Here is a 19,790-nt window from a genome sequence, read left to right on the forward strand (position 1 = left end):
ACTTTGGTCTTGTGTCTTCTCCTATCCTATATAATTCTAGGTTTCTAAACTTTAAGTCTACAAGAAAGGGTGAGGCAATATCAGGGCTTGTTTAATGGAATGATTCAGTTCATTCTCTTGAGTTCATTCTGTTTCCTGTCTCCTCTGGCTGGTCTTGACTGACTGCTGCTGGTGGCCTCTGCTGATAAGTGGTTTCCATGCATGACATGCTTGTCCCAGATCTCCATCACTAACTTGGCTCTGCTCTATGCAGCTCTGTGGCAAGACTAGTTATTCTGTAACTCAGCAAGTATCCAGGCAAGAAGTGAGAAAGGTATTTGTAATTTACCTTAAAGTACTTCAGTATAAAGCTAGGCAATGAGGTCTGTGCACTGAAAAATTCACTTTGCACTTTATCTAGTCTGATCAGAAGTGCATAGTTCACATGCATTCTGAAGGTTTCAATAAGAGATTGACTAATTTAAAGGTTTTAAATATGTCTAAATCTTCTCTTGGGGGTTTATTAACTAGGATAAGGCGTGTGAAAATAATTATTTTATTTGTGGAAAGAGTAAAGTTTAGAATTTGGGGGGCCGTGGGTGTAAATGGTCAGTCCTTGAGTAAATGGGGTTTAACAGCAAACCCAAACTCCCTTGCAACCTACAACACTTGGAGAAATATCTTCAGTTCATTGCATGCTGCGATCACTGCTGTCAACCCTTTCCAGCCCCACGTGACAAAGTTAATGCAGGGTTTTGCTACCTGATTCAATCAGAAAAACACTTGCACCTGCCATCAAAATGCAAGCTTTCTTGCCCCCACTTGTCAAAGCACCTGGACAGTGAGAATTCCCTGAGCTTACAGAAAGGGGTTGAATACTTTTGGGGGGTTTCCTTGCTAATAAATGTTTGTTTGAGTTGAAAATTTTGTTCCAGACACTAAGAGATGATGCACAGTAATGTTTGTGTATAGAAACCTTAATGACTGGCTATTTCTCACTGGCAAAATAAGAAGAGAAGCCTGACCAGGAACTGAGAAATTGGGAAATTTTATTTATAAAGTAGAAATTTAATGAAGGGAAACCTGGATAAGGATGGCTAGCTAAATGCATAAGATAAGCAAATGGTTTCATTGGTGTTGTGTCTGTTCATAATGGTTAAGAAGGCTCACCTACCATTCTCTTTACATTCTTATCCACTTCTTAGAGTTGGGACTAATGCACTTTCTTTTAGCATATTCCAGGGGACACCAAGTCAAGTGTCTGCCTTGAGCCCAATTACACTCTCTTCCAAATAGGAGCCCTGCTATCCTCATGCAGTCAGAGAATCTCAGAGGAACAGCAGCTGCAAAAGCAGCTGTAATGCTGAATAGAACCTTAAGTAAATAGCCTAGAAGGCCAGTGAACAATGAATTATAATAAACCAACTATAATTAGTAATAAAAGCCTTAAAATAACTGTACTCATGAGATAGGACTGGTCATATCCTTGCTGTGTTCTGGAAATAATAGAATCATTTTTTCACCCAGTGTAACTACAATGGTAATTAAAAGCTGATTTAGGATCAAAGGCAACCTCAAGGTTATAAATATAAGTAGCTGGCTCTGAAAGTACAAGTAGCTTGCTCGTATCTACATATTCACTTACCAAATGTGTGAAAGGGCTTTGAGTCCACTTCAAATTAAAAAAAAAAAAAAAATACTATTTGAGCAAAATCAGCTAAGTAAAATAAATCACTCGATCTAGACAAAAATATTTTTTTTTAGCCTAAAACATCTTAGAGGAGGGGAGACAATAAGTCAGCATAAGGAAAAGAAAAGCCTATTTATAATGTGTTTTCTATCAGAATAGGGAAAGTTTTAATTGCTAATTTCCATGATATAACATGCAAAGTAAGTTTGTAGTGAATAATGCAAACCAAAGTATCTGGATGATATTTCCAACAGTTTCTAGCAACAAATAGAAACTTTCCAGCCTTTACCAAATTTCAAATGTTGCTATGTGGTACAAATATCTATCCATCATGATATTTTTTCTCCCTGTTTCATATTCATTTGTCATTGTAGATTTAAAAATTGTTTACTTTATAAAGTCAGCTTAAAAAACAAAACCAAAAAAATCTGACTGTATGAAGATCATTATAGCAATGTTTAAAAGTTATGTCTGGTATTACATCTGGTGGTTCTGGGTGAGATAACATGACATGGACAGGAAGTCTCCCAGGGAAGCACAGCATGATCCGAAATTTGGGTCTGGGGATAGGGAGCAAAACAAAGGTAGATTCATCTTCAGAGAGTTTCCAGTCTGGCTGGAAAGACAGATGCCAATCAATTAACGACATGGTGCCTGTGCAGTGGCAATAATGTGAAATTGTTATGAAGGGGAAATCCAGAGAGTGATGGAGAGCAATGGAGAAAGATCCGGAAAAAGACCCTCAGCTGAATGTTGATGACTGGTGCTCAGGCAATGGAGCCACTTAGAGTAGGAGGAAGGGGAAACCGTGTGTGAGAGTAAAAGGGAGCAAAGTGATTTTTGTCACTTTGTGTAAGAAACTTCTATGGCTAAAGTGGTGTGGCATATAAAAAGTTTACAAGCCCCAAGAAAGGTATTCTGTTCTCTTAGGTCAACAGGCAGGAATGACAGGTCAATGACATGAACATTTCTTCTTCCCTCTTCCAGGCTATGGGCATCCTTTTATGAGTGGAGACAGTTCCAGAATCCTCCCATCCATAGCACCAAGGAATTCTCCCAGCAGAGCAGCAACAGATCTGTTAACCCTGCCAGAGAGTGAAGGGTCTAAGTGTTCCTTCATCTGTATTTCCTCAGGGGTCTTCATTCCTCATAGGATAGGTCTTCAATTAACACAGAGCAACTCAAAGCATAAGATCACAGCCATAGCAAGGCTATGATTCACTCATTCATTTAAAGAGACTTTATGAAGTACCTACTGACGACTAAATTTTCTTCTGATTCCTACAAATAGTCTAGATCAAGACAGAACAAATCTTCATCTCCTGAAGCTTACATACTAGCAGAATCAAGAGGAAATGATGAAGTTATTATGTTCAATAAACAGAAATAAAAATTTGTGATAAATGCTGTGACAAAGGTCATAAGTGGAGTGACAACAGAATAGCTTGGTAGTCAGAAAGTCATCTTTAATTAGGTAGCATCTGGCTGAGATGTAAATGATGGAAGAGAAAAGTCCACATTGGGAAACAGGTGAAGAACAGTCAGAGGCAAATCTCAGGTTAAGAAAGGACTGGACTATTCTAGGAAAAGAAAGGACTTTGGTGCTCAGGCTGGCTCGAGAGCGGTGAGCAAGCAGGAGAGCATGTGCCCCTGAGTTGGAGATCATGCAGGGCTGCACAGGCTAAAGGCAAAGAGTTCCATTTTTTCCCAGAGATCAACAGAAAGTGAGTGACGGGTGTTAAGCCAGCGAGTAAATGGTGCTATTGCCTACATGTATTACAAATACTTTTTGGAAGGTTTAGTGCAGAACTGGATTTCTGAGGGCAAGAATGGCAGCAGGAAGATACACCTAAAGCTGATGATTACATGGATTGAGAGTCAGCAGTCCATCTCTGTCTTGGCTACCAGGGATAGCAGGATTAATTAGCACAAATACGTCCATGTACTAAGGTAAAAATGAAACGGTTGACAGAGAGAGATCATAGCATGGTATTATCTAATAGGAACAAAATAATCAATGAATCAATGAATAAGTATCAATCCCAAACATGACCTAAACATTAGTTTGTATAAGTTCTGTAAGCATTCACCCAAAGATCAAAGAATACCTATCTGCAAGCAGGATCCTTTGATCCCACTTCTACTTCCTACACCATTAGACAACTTTATTTATTTATTTTTTTCTGTACCAGGAATTGAACCATGGGCACTTAGCCACTAAGCCACATCCCCAGTCCTTTATATTTTCTTTATTTTGAGACAGGGTCTCACTAAGTTGCTTAGAACTTTGCTCAGTTGCTGAAGTTGATTTTGAACTTGTGATCCTTCTGCCTCCCCTCCCAAGTCGCTACAATTATAGGCCTGTGCCACGGTACCCAGCTTCAGATAACTATTTTAACATTATGTGATCACACTGTTTTGAATTTTTCTATTATTGCCATCAAAAATTTTTATGCCTCAGATTAATTTTTTTCTTAAGTGCCAAAGGAAGCCCTTTTAATGATATTCTGGCAGATGTCAAGGAAAGCACTGCTCTAATTTATTCCAGGTGTGACATTTTGTGCTCATTTCTCTTCTCCATGAAGGAACACATTCTCCTTGATGCCCAACACTGGATTATTCATGGTTGTGATTTGACCTGAATCCCTGGGTTTTGACCTTGACCTTTTGACCTATTCCATTTCTCATCTGAGCTTGCACTGTCTTTGGCTTCTGATGTAAGCTTTTCTCATTAGCAGGCACTAATGAGGGCTGTGGTTAACATAGAAAGAAGATCTTTCCACCTCTCTATCTCTTGAAATTTATTTGCGGCCAGGCCTGCCTGACTTCCAACCCAAAGAAGAGATCAAAATATATTTACAGACCTGTCAGCAGAGAAATAAAAGATTCTACTTAGGATACATCTTACCAACTGGGCAAAGCTGCACAATATTTGATTCCAACTTTCTTACTGTCTCCTCCATAGAGTACTAGAACAACATGCATACGTAACATATTTGGAGTCTATACTGTATTTCAGACATTGCAATGTGTTTTCCACATTTTCTGATTTAATCTTTATAGCAAAGTCACCAGATGGGTTCTATTTTTATTCCCATTTTACAGGTTGGGAGACTATAATTCAAAGATGTTATACAGCTTGCCAAGATTATACAAGGAGAAAAATGGTAAAGTCAGGATTCATCTCAGGCCCATATTGTTGCAAAACCCACACCTTTAGCTACTAGCTAGTGTCTTCTATAAAAGTGGACACTTCTTCTTCATTGCTGTCCTGTGCTTTATTCTTATATTTGAAAGAGACCCAATTTGTGTCACAAAAAGAAAATAGGATACTTTAAGTTAAAAGGCCTCATGTATTGATTGAAAGCTGCAATATCATTGTAGCAGCTTCTCTTGACAAAAAGATTTAAAATATTAACAATGACATTAATTTTCTCCACAGATTCCTTTGGTATTGACAAAACATCAAACAGCAGCCATCATTTCAATTCTGACACCCATTCTTAAGACCTGTCTTAGCACAGTCCATGAAATTTTAGGGTCCTGGCTAACTTTTCTCACTCCTGAGTGAATCATCTTTCCTTCTGTCTCAAAACAGGAGGAAAAACACGTACTTCTAAATAAGATGTTGTAAAATTCGCAGAATATTGAAAATTCTGCTTCAAGGCTAGAAAACCTGGTTTCTTTAATAATTCAAAACTTCAGTCTTCCTAGGTGGGCTTCAAAATTGCAGTGGAAATTCAGGAAGCATGAGCCCGCCTTCTCCAGGAAGCGAGTGCTGCTTAGCATACCCATCAGAGCGCATTCCTCTTTGTCTCCAATAGATCAATAATCCTGAGGCAGCCAAAGTATCTGTGCAACTGAGGGCTCCATTTCAGAACTCACTCCTGAATTGTCTTCAAACCCAGCAGCCGATACCTGCAAACCTATTTCTCACGTTCTCTAGCCATAGCTCACATGCACCTAACACCAAAAGTTACTGTAAACCTTTCACATTAGAGCAATTTCCTTGGGGATTATATTTCAGTAAGTAAAATGCTCTTTGGGAACTCTTTAATTTTTCTTCAGCCTGTTCTTTTTTTTCCTGTCCACCCCTGCCCCCTAAATCCCACAGACTTGTCACTTTTAAAGTTGAAGTATCAGCATTATCATAAAGTTTATTCTCTGTAGGAATGAATGCACAAAAGCAAAATGAAAAGATGGAACTAGAAAACCAAACTAAGCTAAAACAAAATGAAAATTTTTAACTCCCCACCCCCAACAGTAAGACTGTAATTCTATAGAAAGCACATTTCCACACAGTAATCTATGTGCTATTAAAGGCAAAAATAATAATGATAAAAGGCCATCAAGACACCACAAAAACAGAAACATTTTATGTCACAGGTTGAAAGGTTGAACATTCTCAAGCATTTGCTGGAAAGGGAACTGAGTGGTAATAAAATTGATAAATTCCTTTTAGCGTAGGATTCTTTACAGTTTTCCAAGTGTTACAACATGTGTTATCTCATTGCCTTCTTAAAACTTCTGAGGAAAACCAATGCAATGTGAAATTTGCCTTGGTTCTATGTCATGTTCCTATTTTATGGAGGGAAATTGTAAATATGAAAAAAAAAAAAAAAAAGCAAAAGAAACCACTTACTAAACAAGGAAAAGGTATCCACGACGACAGCAAAGACAGTTGAATTTTGAAGACGCACATAATTAACTATGGTTTGGAATTACTCCCAAATCTCATTTACCAACTGGCTAACACTTAGGCTAAAACATGCTGAGCAACAGGAAGAACTCTCAGGGTGAAAGCCACCAGCTCTGAGACTTCCAACTCATTAGAACACACAGGTTCTGGCTCCGAAGTTCACTTTCTTCCTCCAGTGCAATGTATGCAGCAAAGGAAAAGGGAACATCACATTGGGTTCAATTAATCCAATAACCAAGCCAGGATGATTGCTTACAGTGAAAATCAAAGAAAAAGACCACATTGGTAGCAAATGTGAAGATGTAAACTTGACGGAGTCATAGGAGGTAGATTTTACATCAGGTCTATTTATGAATACCAATATACTTTTTCTTTGATTTTTCTGCTATGATTCATTCAATCAAGCACCTTTTCTCAAACAAGTCCATGTATGTCTGGCCTGGGGCGGACATTATAAAATGATTATGAAAATGAGACGCCAGCTTTATCAGCAAGCAGTCCCTAGCTTAGACATGAAATTGAAAACTAAGGAAAGTCATGATTAGTTATTTACTGATGGTGCACTAAAGGATCCAGGTAACTAACCTAAGCCAGATGAAAGGAGGAGCAGCTGTTTGTTTTTTGATGAATGCGTGCAATGTTTTTTTTTTTTTTTTAAAGAATGTGGGCATCCAGAAAGGTTAGATTCCTACCTAAGACAAGATAAGGACCAGAGGAGGCTACTGTGGATTTGCATATTCGCTCTAACAAGAAGTCACAGATGCTTTGATTGGGTGCACACAGTAGCGATTCTTGAGGTTTATGATGCACATGCTGTCATTTCTGGGGATTACCTGCAGAAGCGCTTCAACCGAGGGCGACTCTCCAAACACCACGCAGAGCCGTCTGGACGTCTCGGTTGAATCTGGAAGACAGGAAAAGCATCGGGTAAAGCTATCAGCTTATGACACAAAGGTAGGGCTGAGCATAAGTGATAGGAAATATCCACACTGAAAAGATCTGCCCACAGAACACAGAGAATGCCAAGGACAGAGGTGGATTAGTAGTTTATCTCAGAAGTGACAGGTTTCTGCATTTCAGAAGCATCATGCTGGAGTGGGTGACGAAAAAGCTTTGTGGGAATAAACCAAGATCCCCATTCACTGGAAAATCTTGGGTTTCTTTTTTGATCTAAACCCAGTTTGGAAATCCGAGATTAACCCGATAGAGGCAGTTTTTCTTCAGTCACAGTCTCTGCTTCCATGAGGATTGAGTAGATTTGGAAATACAGTGCTTGTCACTATATCCATTAGCAAACATGATATGGAAGTCCAGATCAAATGGTTTAGAAAAGCAAACCAGAAGAAACCACTTCTGCTTTGAATAGTTCTACTTTTTTCCCCAAAGTCACACAGTTATTTGTGTGTGTCTCTGTGGGGAAGATGCATTTATTTCATTTTGTCATTTACAGAGAGAGAACCAGAAGTAATTGTGTGCCTTAAGTTTGGACCTAATTCAATTCAGTACAAAGGAATGCAATGGGCAAGCATCACCAGGCTGCAAAACAAGGCAACTTGTACTCTGAAAAGTATCTGTCAAGCATGCCTTTCTTTTGGTTCAACCTTCATGAGAATCCTGGAGAATTAACAACACACAACAACACACTTGTGATCCTGTTTTAGAGTTAGCAACACAAGTCAAAAACAACAGGAGAATTCTATCTGGGCCTTCTCCAAACAAACATCTGAACAAAGGTGACAAGGTAATATCTAGGAATATGCATGAGCCTGCAGAAACAAAGAATTTGCCAGGGTCCTGCATTGCTTTGGGACTTTGGGTTTGAACAGGCAATCAGATGAAAACTGTCCATTGTGATAAATGGAAAATACCTGCTTAGCAAAATCTCACGTTGAAACTCTAAATGTTTCTCATTCTACCTGATTCAGTTTCTGAAACTATTTTCACAAGATAAATAAAGTAGAAACATATAGGCAGATGTTTTGACCTCTGTCTCCAAGGAGACTGTACTGTTAATTTATAATAACTATAAGCTCCACAGAGCCTTGCTTCTTGGACCTAACTTTTCAAGAAGAGACCTACAACTCTGTATGGAATTCTGTTTTGATGGGCATGATGTTTCCCTTTGCTCTGAAAAGAAAATAACAATAATTAAGCACTTAAAGTTTCTACAGATGAGACTAGTTTTCCTTTTTTAAAAAAACATCGTCAGGCTTTTTGTAAACACAACCTAATTAATATAACTAGTTTTCTTATAATTATCAACCTCTTAGGACAAATTTTGTTCTCTGGATGCACAATCTGCACAGAATTTCTAAATCATAACTATGAAGAAAATTAGTGGTCACTGGAGTTTACCAAACAGCCCTGAAAAGAAATACCAACCCCATTAGAATGACAGCTTTCATTTACCTGAAGATATTAAAACCCTGTCGATGTGATTTCCATCAAGAAGGTTTTCACTGAAATAATAAAAAATGAATGAAGGAAATCAAATGTAGTCATCTAGTTAAATATTCATTTTCTAATCTTTAGGGAGCTGTTTATTATACTTCCAACACCTGGCCTTTACCAGAATATTGTCTGATTTTAAACTTTTATCATGCTACAGCAAATTCCAAGAGGGTTACCAGTTAAGCCCGATTATAAGAGCCAAAGTAACAAAGCATCCTCCCTCTGAGTCTAGGAATGATTGAACGGAATTTTGATTCTAGGAGAAACATCACTAGACAGTCTAACTCCTGGGCCAGAGAGAGGCAAGAGAAGCTCCAATGATGTGAAATTTAAGGAGACACATTTACAGATGTTTACCCTGCACCTGCATCAGGAACAAGAAAGGATCTCCTTCAATTTTGCAAGCCAGGACCTCATGGTCCTGGCCCTCACTTCCCTGGCACTTGTGATAATGGCATTTAATTTCAAAATTTTTCTTGGTGAACATGAGTTCAATAAAAATTATTTTCATGCTAGGTGCTGTGGTGCATGTCTGTAATACTAGTGACTCAGGGGGTTGAAGCAGGAGGATGGCAAATTTGAGGCCAGTCTCAGCCACTTAGTGAGACCCTGTCTCAAAATAAAACAAATATAAAGGGTTCAGTGATAAAGCACCCTGGTTTCAATTCCCAGTAGCAAATATATATATATATATATATATATATATATATATATATATATGTCATATATATGTGTCTATATTTTTCATTATAAGACTGCATGTTTGCCACAGTTGCAACTTAAATAAGAACATGTATTTTCACTTATTTAAGAAAAAGTAAATGCAAATTTCTCAGATAGGCAGAAGAGGTAAGAAATAAGGTGAAATGAGGTGAGTGTGCTACACATAATCCTAAAGTATCCTCAGGTATTCCCTGATCTCATCCACCCAATGATGACCATTGGAAATTTCAGAAATTGCGCTAGGAAAGAAATGAATGGTATGGGGGAAGAAAAATATAAAGACACATGCATAAAGATAGCAATCAGAAAGGAACATGACTCAGTGACCCCAAATAATCAAAATACCCATGTTATACAAACTAGGGTTTCAGTTCATGATCCAAACCTGAGTCCTGTCATCTTAGAGGATCTTTTCAAGCAAGTTAGTGCATTTAAAGCTTATTTTTCTCATCTGTCATATAGGAATGATACAAAGAAAAATACAAACAAAATTATGGTAGAAACAGCTCTATTTCAGTACCAGGTACATTGAAAAAGCATTATCTTAGTATTTTGATCATAGACCTGGGGTGATATGTGTTGTTCCTATTTTAATGGAAAGAAAAATTCTGATGATGAAATAGTAATTATGTATATGTAGCATATTTTTATGCATATATAATTTAATGCAGTACATTATCACACAAAAATATACATATGATAGCATAGTACATTAAATTAAATATCTAAAGCACTTAGCAAGTCATCAAGCTGTGGAAACTCAAGGGAGAGTGGCTATTATTAAGGTAAACTATAAATGCTCTTTTAGCATAAGTGAAAGTTGAACAAATTTCTTGTTTGAATCATCTTCACTTACAGTTTATCTTTTTCTGGACACCATTTAATTGATGTAAAGAGAACAAATATGAGAGTCCGTAAGCATTATCACCAATCTTCCTAAAAGGCATAACTAGGCTTTGGACTTTGGAAAGCCCCATGAATTCATTAATACTTATAGAAAGAGAATATTGCCCAGGTGCTTGGAACAAAGAGTGGAGGATGGGGAAATCCGGAAGCTCTGGCTGTTTCATAACAATACAAATGAAATGCTAAGGTGCTTCCTGAGGTGGGAGCTGTCCTAGGGACAGCAGAGGCACCCACTCTTGCTCCTGGCTGTTTCATAACAATACAAATGAAATGCTAAGGTGCTTCCTGAGGTGGGAGCTGTCCTAGGGACAGCAGAGGCACCCACTCTTGCTCCTGGCAAACCTGGACTCTAGGGCAGACTCAGAAAGCAGACTTCAGAGTTAAGGTGAACACTCAGAGGGCCGGAGCCAGACAGATGTATTTCTGGAACCAAGGAATTCCTTAGGAGTTTGTGAGAGGACAAGCAGCAAACAAAGTCCCCCTCTGCCCAGTGCTGTTAGTATTTGCACAATACAGAAATCTTAGCCTGCAGGTAATATTTTTCAGTTATAGGAGTTTCAGCTTTTAACCGAGTGTATAGCTCAATGCCACTTAGGAATGTTCTCCCTCCACTTTTATCCATTTAGCTTTGCTAACGAAACACAGGATGATGACTCTTCTACGCAAGGAAAGTTTATAGTCAGAAGGTGTGGTTTCTATACACCAAAACCAGGAACACTGAGATGATAATGCACGTGTATGAGTGCATGAACACGCGCACACACACACACACACACACACACACACACACACACACACACACACACAGAGGCAGCATGGTTTGAAACAGGAAATACTACTGCTGAGCAATTTCAACTTGCCCTTTCCTTCCAGTGATAGGATGGAGTGAACTATTACCATTTACAGGGCTGTCACCCATCATGAAGCAGGATGTCAAGGGAACCCTGTTGATGACAAATTATCTACCTATACTCTTCATTAGCAATCTATTCAGAAAACATAACATGGTTAACGCTTAAAAGCCAGAGCAATGTATGATTTTCCTATTCCCATTACAGACTATCACATTGTTGTATCAGAAAACTCAAAAGGTATAGTCCAGATTAAACATCCCAGTGGACAATGGGTGAATCAGTTGTGTCTCAGAAGGAAGCAGATCTCCTGAACAGAACTTATCGTTTCTCAAGTGGAAGCTCCTGTCATTTACTGTTTTATATAATCAGAATGTGCATATGCAGGGTTTTTGGGTGAAAAACACCTCTTATACCTATACCTCGCCAACGACTACTTAGAGATGTGAGGTGGCAGCGAATCCTAAGACATGTAACTGGAGAATCAGATTCAAAGGTCTCCTGACTAAGAGGGTGTTGTTGGAGGAAGGATTGCTGATATAAACACATTGGTAGCAGGAATGTCAGCCAGTAGGATATGTCTAAGCTCTGAGTTACAGATTATCTCACCTGGCAGAGGAATAGGAGTGGCCAGATTTGGGATGTATTTCTGATGATGCATTAGTCTTATTTAGAAATTGCTAAAGAATTAGGTGTTCTATAGTTAAAAAAAAAAAAAAAAAAAAAAAAAAAACAACAACTACCTTTGTAACCCAAACTTCAGTCAACTTGATTGCATTACCCTGATTCCAGTTTCTTTATAACTTCTATTAAACATGAAAATACATAGATTAATTGCTAATTTTCTATCACTCTCAGCTGAATGAAATGTCTTAGACAAGAAAAGTCTGGGGTTTCTACTTTTAAATCTCTAGCACCTTAGGTCAGGGTTTGGCATGGTTAAACAAGAAGCAAAATGTAATAATTTTATCTTAAGACACTTTGTCATACTTCAGTAAGCATTTACTAAAATGTTTGCTAAGAGGCATGTGTTTGTAAATAAATATTTTGAAACATTACATATAAAAGGCATATTTAATATATGCACAAGGCTTTAATAGTAATAAAATGAGTACCCAGTTATGACTGTCTTAAGAAATAGAGTATTGCTGTTATCTACAGAATTCTCTTCTGCAAAGGCAGGTAGAACCCATAAAGAGCCTTGATCCCCTTCTGCAGGGACTTAGATTTTCCTTCCCTTACTTTTTTCTTGATTGACTAGATTGATAAAATGGAAACAGGATTAGTTAATGCACCATATAGGTTGAAGCTGTGGCCTCAATTTTTCTGTTATGTGCCCCATCCAAAAATCTTTTTTATAATATATATTTATCAGAAATATTTGCTTAATAATTACATTGCATTTATTATCATTCACTATATTTTACAAGCTATAAAATCTACATACAAAATGTACTTCCAGATAAAGGTGAAATTAAAATATTTTATAAATTATTCTTAGATAAATTTTCACTGTTCAGATTTGTTCTTTTTAAAGACATTATAGTTACATTATAACGACTATATTCTATTAAGTATAAACATGCTAATAATAAGAAAGGAAATTTACTGTCACCCATAATTAGGGAGGTACATCTCTAATTTCAGGCATGTTTAAATACCTGTCTTAACAACCAACAAAATACAGTAAAATTTTTAAGGGAAAATACAATTGAGTATAGTTCACTGGTATTGAAAATTGTATTTTCATAATGCAACATTATGGAACTATAACACAGTATTTTAACTGCTCATTTAAAAGTTTATTTAAATTCTAATTTTGGTTTCATGACCGCCATAGCAATGAAAAAGACTCTTTATACATATATATGTATATGTAGATCCAGATAAAAGAAAAGAAACATTGGATAATTTTTTGATAATAAAATCTTTTTAATCCAACCCATCAATTATGTGAAAGGTTTTGCTGTTGTACTTGAAAATTCTCAGAAGAGGGTGCATTTTTAAGTAGTTTATGAGTGAATTCCAAATCACTAAAACTTCATGTTCAGATCTTTGTAGATGCAACTATTTTTCATCGAAGTTGTGTGTGTGTGGGTGTGTATGTGTGTGTGTGCGTGTGTGTATGGATCTGAGGGTTCATTTTTTTATAGCACCAAATAAAAGGAGGCATAGAGGAAAAAAAGAAAAAGAGCATGAGTAAGAAGAAAAGGAGGAGGAGAATCAGGGAAAGGAGCAAGAGGAAGAAGAAGAAAAGGGGTAAAGAAGCAAGGAGAGAGGAGGAGAGGGTGGATTAAGATAGAGAAAGGAAGTTGGGTGTGGAGGTGCAGGCCTCTAATCCCAGGGGCTTGGGAGGCTAAGACAAGAGGACCTTGAGTTCAAGGCCAGTCTCAGGGACATAGCCAGGACCACAGCAACCTAGCACAATCAAAGATAGAAAGGGCTGGGCTGTGGCTTGGTGGTTAAGCACTCCTGGGTTTAATCCCTAGCACCAAAAAAATATATATATGTATATTCTAAGGACAATGTTTCTTGATTTTACTTAACACCCTGAAAGAATATTGTACATAATATTAATTTTTTTTCTATTTTAATTAATGATTTTTTCTTATAAAAGTAAATTTCTGAAAATTTTCAAAAGATCCCTCTCCTCTCCCCTGCTTTCTCTGCTCCCTTTGCCTTTCCTCTTAATTACCTGCCCCTCCTTTTTCTTTTCCTGGGAACTGGCAAAGATTGTTTCTTAAAAGTAAATATTACATGCAATGAATTTCCCCTAAAAACTCTTGAGTATTTTTTTTTAATTAATTTATGGAGGGTTAATTAGGGAAAAAAGATAATACGATGACCTATTATTATCATATATATTCTTACAGACCAGAGGTACAATTTTCAAATAATTTACTCATTTTTAATGCTAATATCATAAATTGCTGCTTAATAAAAAGTAATTTTGACTATAAATAATATATTCATCTTTTAATATTGTTTTCCTTGTCGCACATTCATCATCCTCTGGTTTTGTTATTGTTGTTTTTGTTATTATTGTTTTGTGATTTCTCGATGTATTGGAACATTGCCAACAAGAACTGTTTGTAAAAATATGACCTTCCTCATTTTTCCCTAATGAGGTGATATAAAGAGAAGAACCCAAATAATCTAAACAATATTTAACACCTTTTGCATCTGTTGGAAAAGCAAAAATGAAGACAAATGTTCTCCTAGATAGCTCATTCCATGTTTATCTTGATAACTAGCAAACAAGCAACCACACAACCATTGATGTGAATTACAATAAAATATACGTTTTTCAGAGAGAGAAGCACAAAATCAGTTTTCATTTGGCATGCTAAGTATGCTATATTTGAACAGAATGTTACATATTCATTTCATTCATCATTTAAAGGCAGATAATCAGGAAGTCATTACGTGGCCTGCATTGGGCAGCTATTCGATTAGCGCATAATTGAGCACTCTGTAATTCAGCCAAAGCTGACAGGCTGGGAATGCATAATATCCATCTTAGGTATTTTAAATGTGGGGGAAATGATGGGGTAAATGGTGTCTGCTGGTCAACACTGACCATGAGAATAAAGGAGGAGACCCGAAATGTAAAAAGTGTGTTTATTTACATTTCCTTTCATTTTATAAATTGTCTTGTTCATGTAATTTTGCACACCAACCTTTAAAGTTGGTAACTCGTGTGGGAAGTCATAGTCTCTGGCAATAGAAGATTTTATGGGACATTTTGTATCTTGCTGTCATGCTTCTATGGAGCACTATACCGAACAGAGACTCTGACAAGAAGTTGATTACTTAAGGCAAAAACTTGGTTTTATCTAGAAGCTCAAGAAGTGAGCATCTCAGGCTGAAAGGTAGAATGTAAACGTGAAAAACTGCTGTGTTTGCATCTGAAATGTTCCACAAAGTCCATATCTTTAGTCTTCCTATATAAAGTCAAGGTCAAGTTCTGTCAAGTTCAATCACAAGGGAAATCTCCTGGATTTAGAAATAGAAAGGTTTTTTTTTTGTTTTGTTTTGTTTTTTGGTTTTTTTTGGCAGGGGCTTACCAGGGATTGAACTTAGGGGTATTGGACCACTGAGCCACATCCCCAGCCCTATTTTGTATTTTCTTTAGAGACAGGGTCTCAATGAGTTTCTTAGCACCTCACTTTTGCTGAGGCAAGCTTTAAACTCATGATCCTCCTGACTCAGCCTCAGAAATAAAAGTATTTGGCTAGAGAACTTAATTTATTATTTAATTTTTGTTATATTAGTAGCCAAATTGGTGATATTTGGAGGAGGGTAGAGAATTTTATCACAGATGTTTGTGTTTGTATCCTAGGCTGGCTTAGAATAACAGAAATCAATTCTCTCTTAGTTCTGGAGGCTGTAAGTGTGAAGTCAAGGTTTAGCTGCAGGTCTAGCTCTTCCTAGGAGCTCTTCCTAAGGGCTTTCAGGGAGAATCTGTCTCATGTCTCTCTCCTAGTTCCTTAAAACACCAGTATCCCCCAGACTTTCTTGATTCCTACACTGACAACTCCAGGCTTGGCCTCCATCTTCACATCTTTACCTGCCTTAGTATCCCATCTTACCTAACCATACCTGTTACAGTCCTGTTTCCACCTTAGGTCCCATTCTCAGACAGGGAGGGTTTAGACTTCCACATAGCCTTTGGGGGAACACAACATGATCCATATAATATTGTTTTGAATTGTTAAGACATGATAATAAAAAGCAGACTGATTTTAGTTTGTCGTACTACTTTATAATTTCCCTATAAAGAGGCACTCCCTTACTGCCTACCCCTGGGGACGGTCATGCCCACAGTCCAGGCTTGATACCCACTTCCTTGATTCAGTCAAACAGACAATGTATGAGGAAGGGAGGGTAAATAAGCTACATTCTTATGATCATGAAAATAAAGTCAGCCCAGGACAGGGTGGTAGAGGTCTCAAACAAAAGAAGAAACCCTGCCTGCCTTCTACAAAAATGTTAAAAGGCAATTAAAAGGCATAGGCCTTTCGAATAAACATTCAAATAAGCAAGGCTGGTAACCAGATGTGAAGAGTCACCCATTCTGGTGAACTACTTCTTACGGTAGAGATGGGATACAGTTTGGGAGGAATGTGAGTTGGCAGCAAAGCATGAAATCACACAAGGAAAATGGGCATGTAGTGCTTAGAAGAATGGGCATGTAGTGCTCAAGAACCATTTGGCCACTATTTCTTCATGTTCTTTCCTCATTGGTTCAGTTTCTATAGTGAAAAGTTCCAGGGTATAATCCCTATAGTATCTCATTGCTTTAGTCAGCTTCTTCATTGCTGAGACCAAACCTGACAGAAACAGTTAGAGAGGAGGAGAAGATTATTTGGTTCTCATGGTTTTGGAGATCTCAGTCCATAGAGAGCCAACTCCATTACTCTGGGTCCAATGTGAGGCAAAACGTCATGGTGGAAAAGCATGGTGAAGAAAGCAGCTGAGAACATGACCATAGTCAGGAAGCAGAGAGAGCTGTGCTCACCGGAGAAAAAATAAAAACCCTAAAGTTATGTCCCCAATGACCTATTTCCTTCAGGTACACCCTACCCGCTTACAGTTATGACCTACTTAATCCCTATCAGCAGGTTAACCCAATGATTAAATTACAACCCTCATATTCAAATCATGTCACCTCTAAACATTCTTGCAGTGTCTCACATATGAACTTTTGGGGTACACCTCTTATTTAAACCATAACAATTATATAAGTGTTTGGGAGGATAGTAAGACAACAATTTCAAGCCAGACAGCAAGAAATCAATAGCAGATTCCAAAGTAAGATGCTAACTAAAGTATTTTCCAAAATACACTTTTGTGAATCTGTGAGATCAGTCGTATTAGGTCAAAGGATCTGAAAGTATGAGAAGTATTTCTGACTTGAGTTTTTGGAGAGTGGTTAGTCTTCGATGAGTCCCACTTAGGTCAATGAGAAAAACCGGGTGAAGTGACTCTCATGTCAAGATGAGTGAAGAGATGCTTCTGTAAGAGCATTTCAGGGAACTTGATAGGTGCCCCTCCCATCCCGTGCTTGGGGATCATGAGGACTGGGGCCTCCTTGTTCATGAGAAACCTAAATGTTGAGCCAGACACCATGGTGCACACCTGCAATCCCTGCTACTCGAAAGGCTAAGTTAGGCAGGAGGATTGCAAGTTCAAAACCAACCTCTGCAAGTTAGCGAAACCCTGTCTCAAAATGAATGAATGAATGAATGAATAAATAAATAAATAAATAAATAAATACAAGATAGAAAGGAAATCTAAAGGCTGAGAAATGGAAATGACTGGGGCTAAGTGGTGGGTCAAACAGATGAGGGCACAGAACAGCCCCGAGTCTGCTGGAATAAAGGAAGAATGATTTGTCCTGTCACTCACATAGGTGACCCCTATGTGTGAAAGAATGGGCATGCTGAGCTGAACAAAACTGTCCAGGGGCCATCAGGAGAGGAACAGTTGCTCAATCAATAGAAGCGGTAGGAGTTACAAAGTCCTGAAGCTGAGAAAGACGGTATTGGAGGCAGGTTGGATTTCTAGCATCAAAAGAGGATTTCTAGCAACAAGCGACCTTTAGGTTAGAGAGACAAGTGATGATGTAGATGAGGTTTTCTATGAAGAGTTCACAAGAACAACTCATAAAAGAAAAGGACATTATTAAATTTCTGGCAGAACCAGGGAATATGAAGTTACTCAAATATTCGTCAGTGAAATAAGAATTTTCTTGCCTTTATCTTTCTTCCTTCTCCACCCTCACCCTAAGATCCCTTATGAAAGGTCTTGCCATCAAATGACTCAACTGAGAGTAGAAGAGAGAAGATTTAAGTTTAATCAAATGAAACATTTTTTGTTATTGTAATAGGATGTACCTTCTAATTACCGAATGGAGACTGTGTTTGGTAACTTTAAGAGACCACAGCATGTTTTTTTAACCAAGAATAAGCAGAAAAGTCATGGTGCCTACTTAAATTTTCATAGAGACCTAGGGAAGAAGTAAACTCATTGAGCAAATCTAAATGGAAACAGAGATTCTAGGCTGCTCTGATTATGTCCTATGAATCCAATGAACTGATTACCTTTCCATCTGTAATCTAGTTTACTCACCTTTTCTACTTGACCTGTGTACAGGAGAGACTGAGAGCTTAATGTTGGTATAGCTCCTTGCCGTACTTCGATAAGCTGGAGCTTGCTGCTAATAACCCAGGCAGCTGGAGAAGGTAGTCTTGATGGAATAGAGGGGCTTACTTCTATTTTTTGACTCTCCTACTCTTTAATATCAATAACAATAGCTTGGAAGATGAGGATGCTTATAAAGGGCATGGTCAGGATTTGGGTAATCTTTTCTGAGTGTCTAAAACAACAGGAAAATAATGGTACTTGCCTAGATTGTTTGTTGTTTTCTAGGCATAGTCCTCCATGATGAGTGAAGTCCTGATTATATTGAATCTCTTACTTTCTTATTACATTAAGTTCATGATGGACATTGCCTAAAAATGAATGTTTTAGCCATTGGACTTTTACCTCTTATTTATTATATAAGATCTGTATAACTTGGTCTTTTTGTGAATGCATTTTAGTTCTGGAGCAAAGACACTATGAGATTAAGTGCCATAATAAAGGCCAAGAAAATACCATTTGAAGAAATCTAGAATGCTTTCTGCTTAACTAGAGATGCAATAAATCAATATGACAAAGACCACCGGGAAGGTATAGCTTTGAATATTTGTTTTAGGAGGTGGATATGATGGATTGAATTTGTCCTCCCAAAAATGATATGTTGAAGTCCTATCTCCTAGCATTTTAAAATGTGATTTTATTTGGATGTAGGGTCTCTCCAGAGGCAATCAAATGAAAGTTAGTTCATGAAGGAGAGCCTAATTAAATATAAAAGATGTCCTAAAAATGAGGTGAGCATAGGGATGCAAAAGAAAAATTTGGATATTTTCCCTGAGAAGGTCAGCAATGGAGGTGATACACCTCAGGCAAAGAGATGTCAAGGATTGTTGGCAAAGACCAGCAGCTAGAGGAGCAAGGAAGGACTGTCCTCTAGCACCATCAGAGAGAACATGTCCCTGCTAACATCTTCATTTCACTCTCCAACATCCCCATCACCAAGGGAGCAAATGTCTACTACTGAAAGCCACTCAGTTTTTGATTTTTTGTTACATTTCTCTGAACAACTTAATTTAGTGGGCTACTGAGGTGATGGAGGAGACTGAATCGAGGGGGAGAGTTTAGAAAAATAAACATAATAATCTTGGAAAAAGAATCCACTTGATATAAATTCAGTGAAAGATTTTTTTATTGAGTAAGGGCCAGGGGAAAACACCATGCATTCCATAACATATCCTAAGATTTCATGCACCACGAGTTTCTCTCTGGACAATATTATCTAAGGGCTCTGAAGAGTCATAGCTACTACTGTGAAGTTTGGTGAAATGCCAAATATTGAATAATGGTA

Source organism: Sciurus vulgaris (assembly GCF_902686455.1).
Source record: "Sciurus vulgaris genome assembly, chromosome: 6".
Lineage (NCBI taxonomy): Eukaryota > Metazoa > Chordata > Mammalia > Rodentia > Sciuridae > Sciurus > Sciurus vulgaris.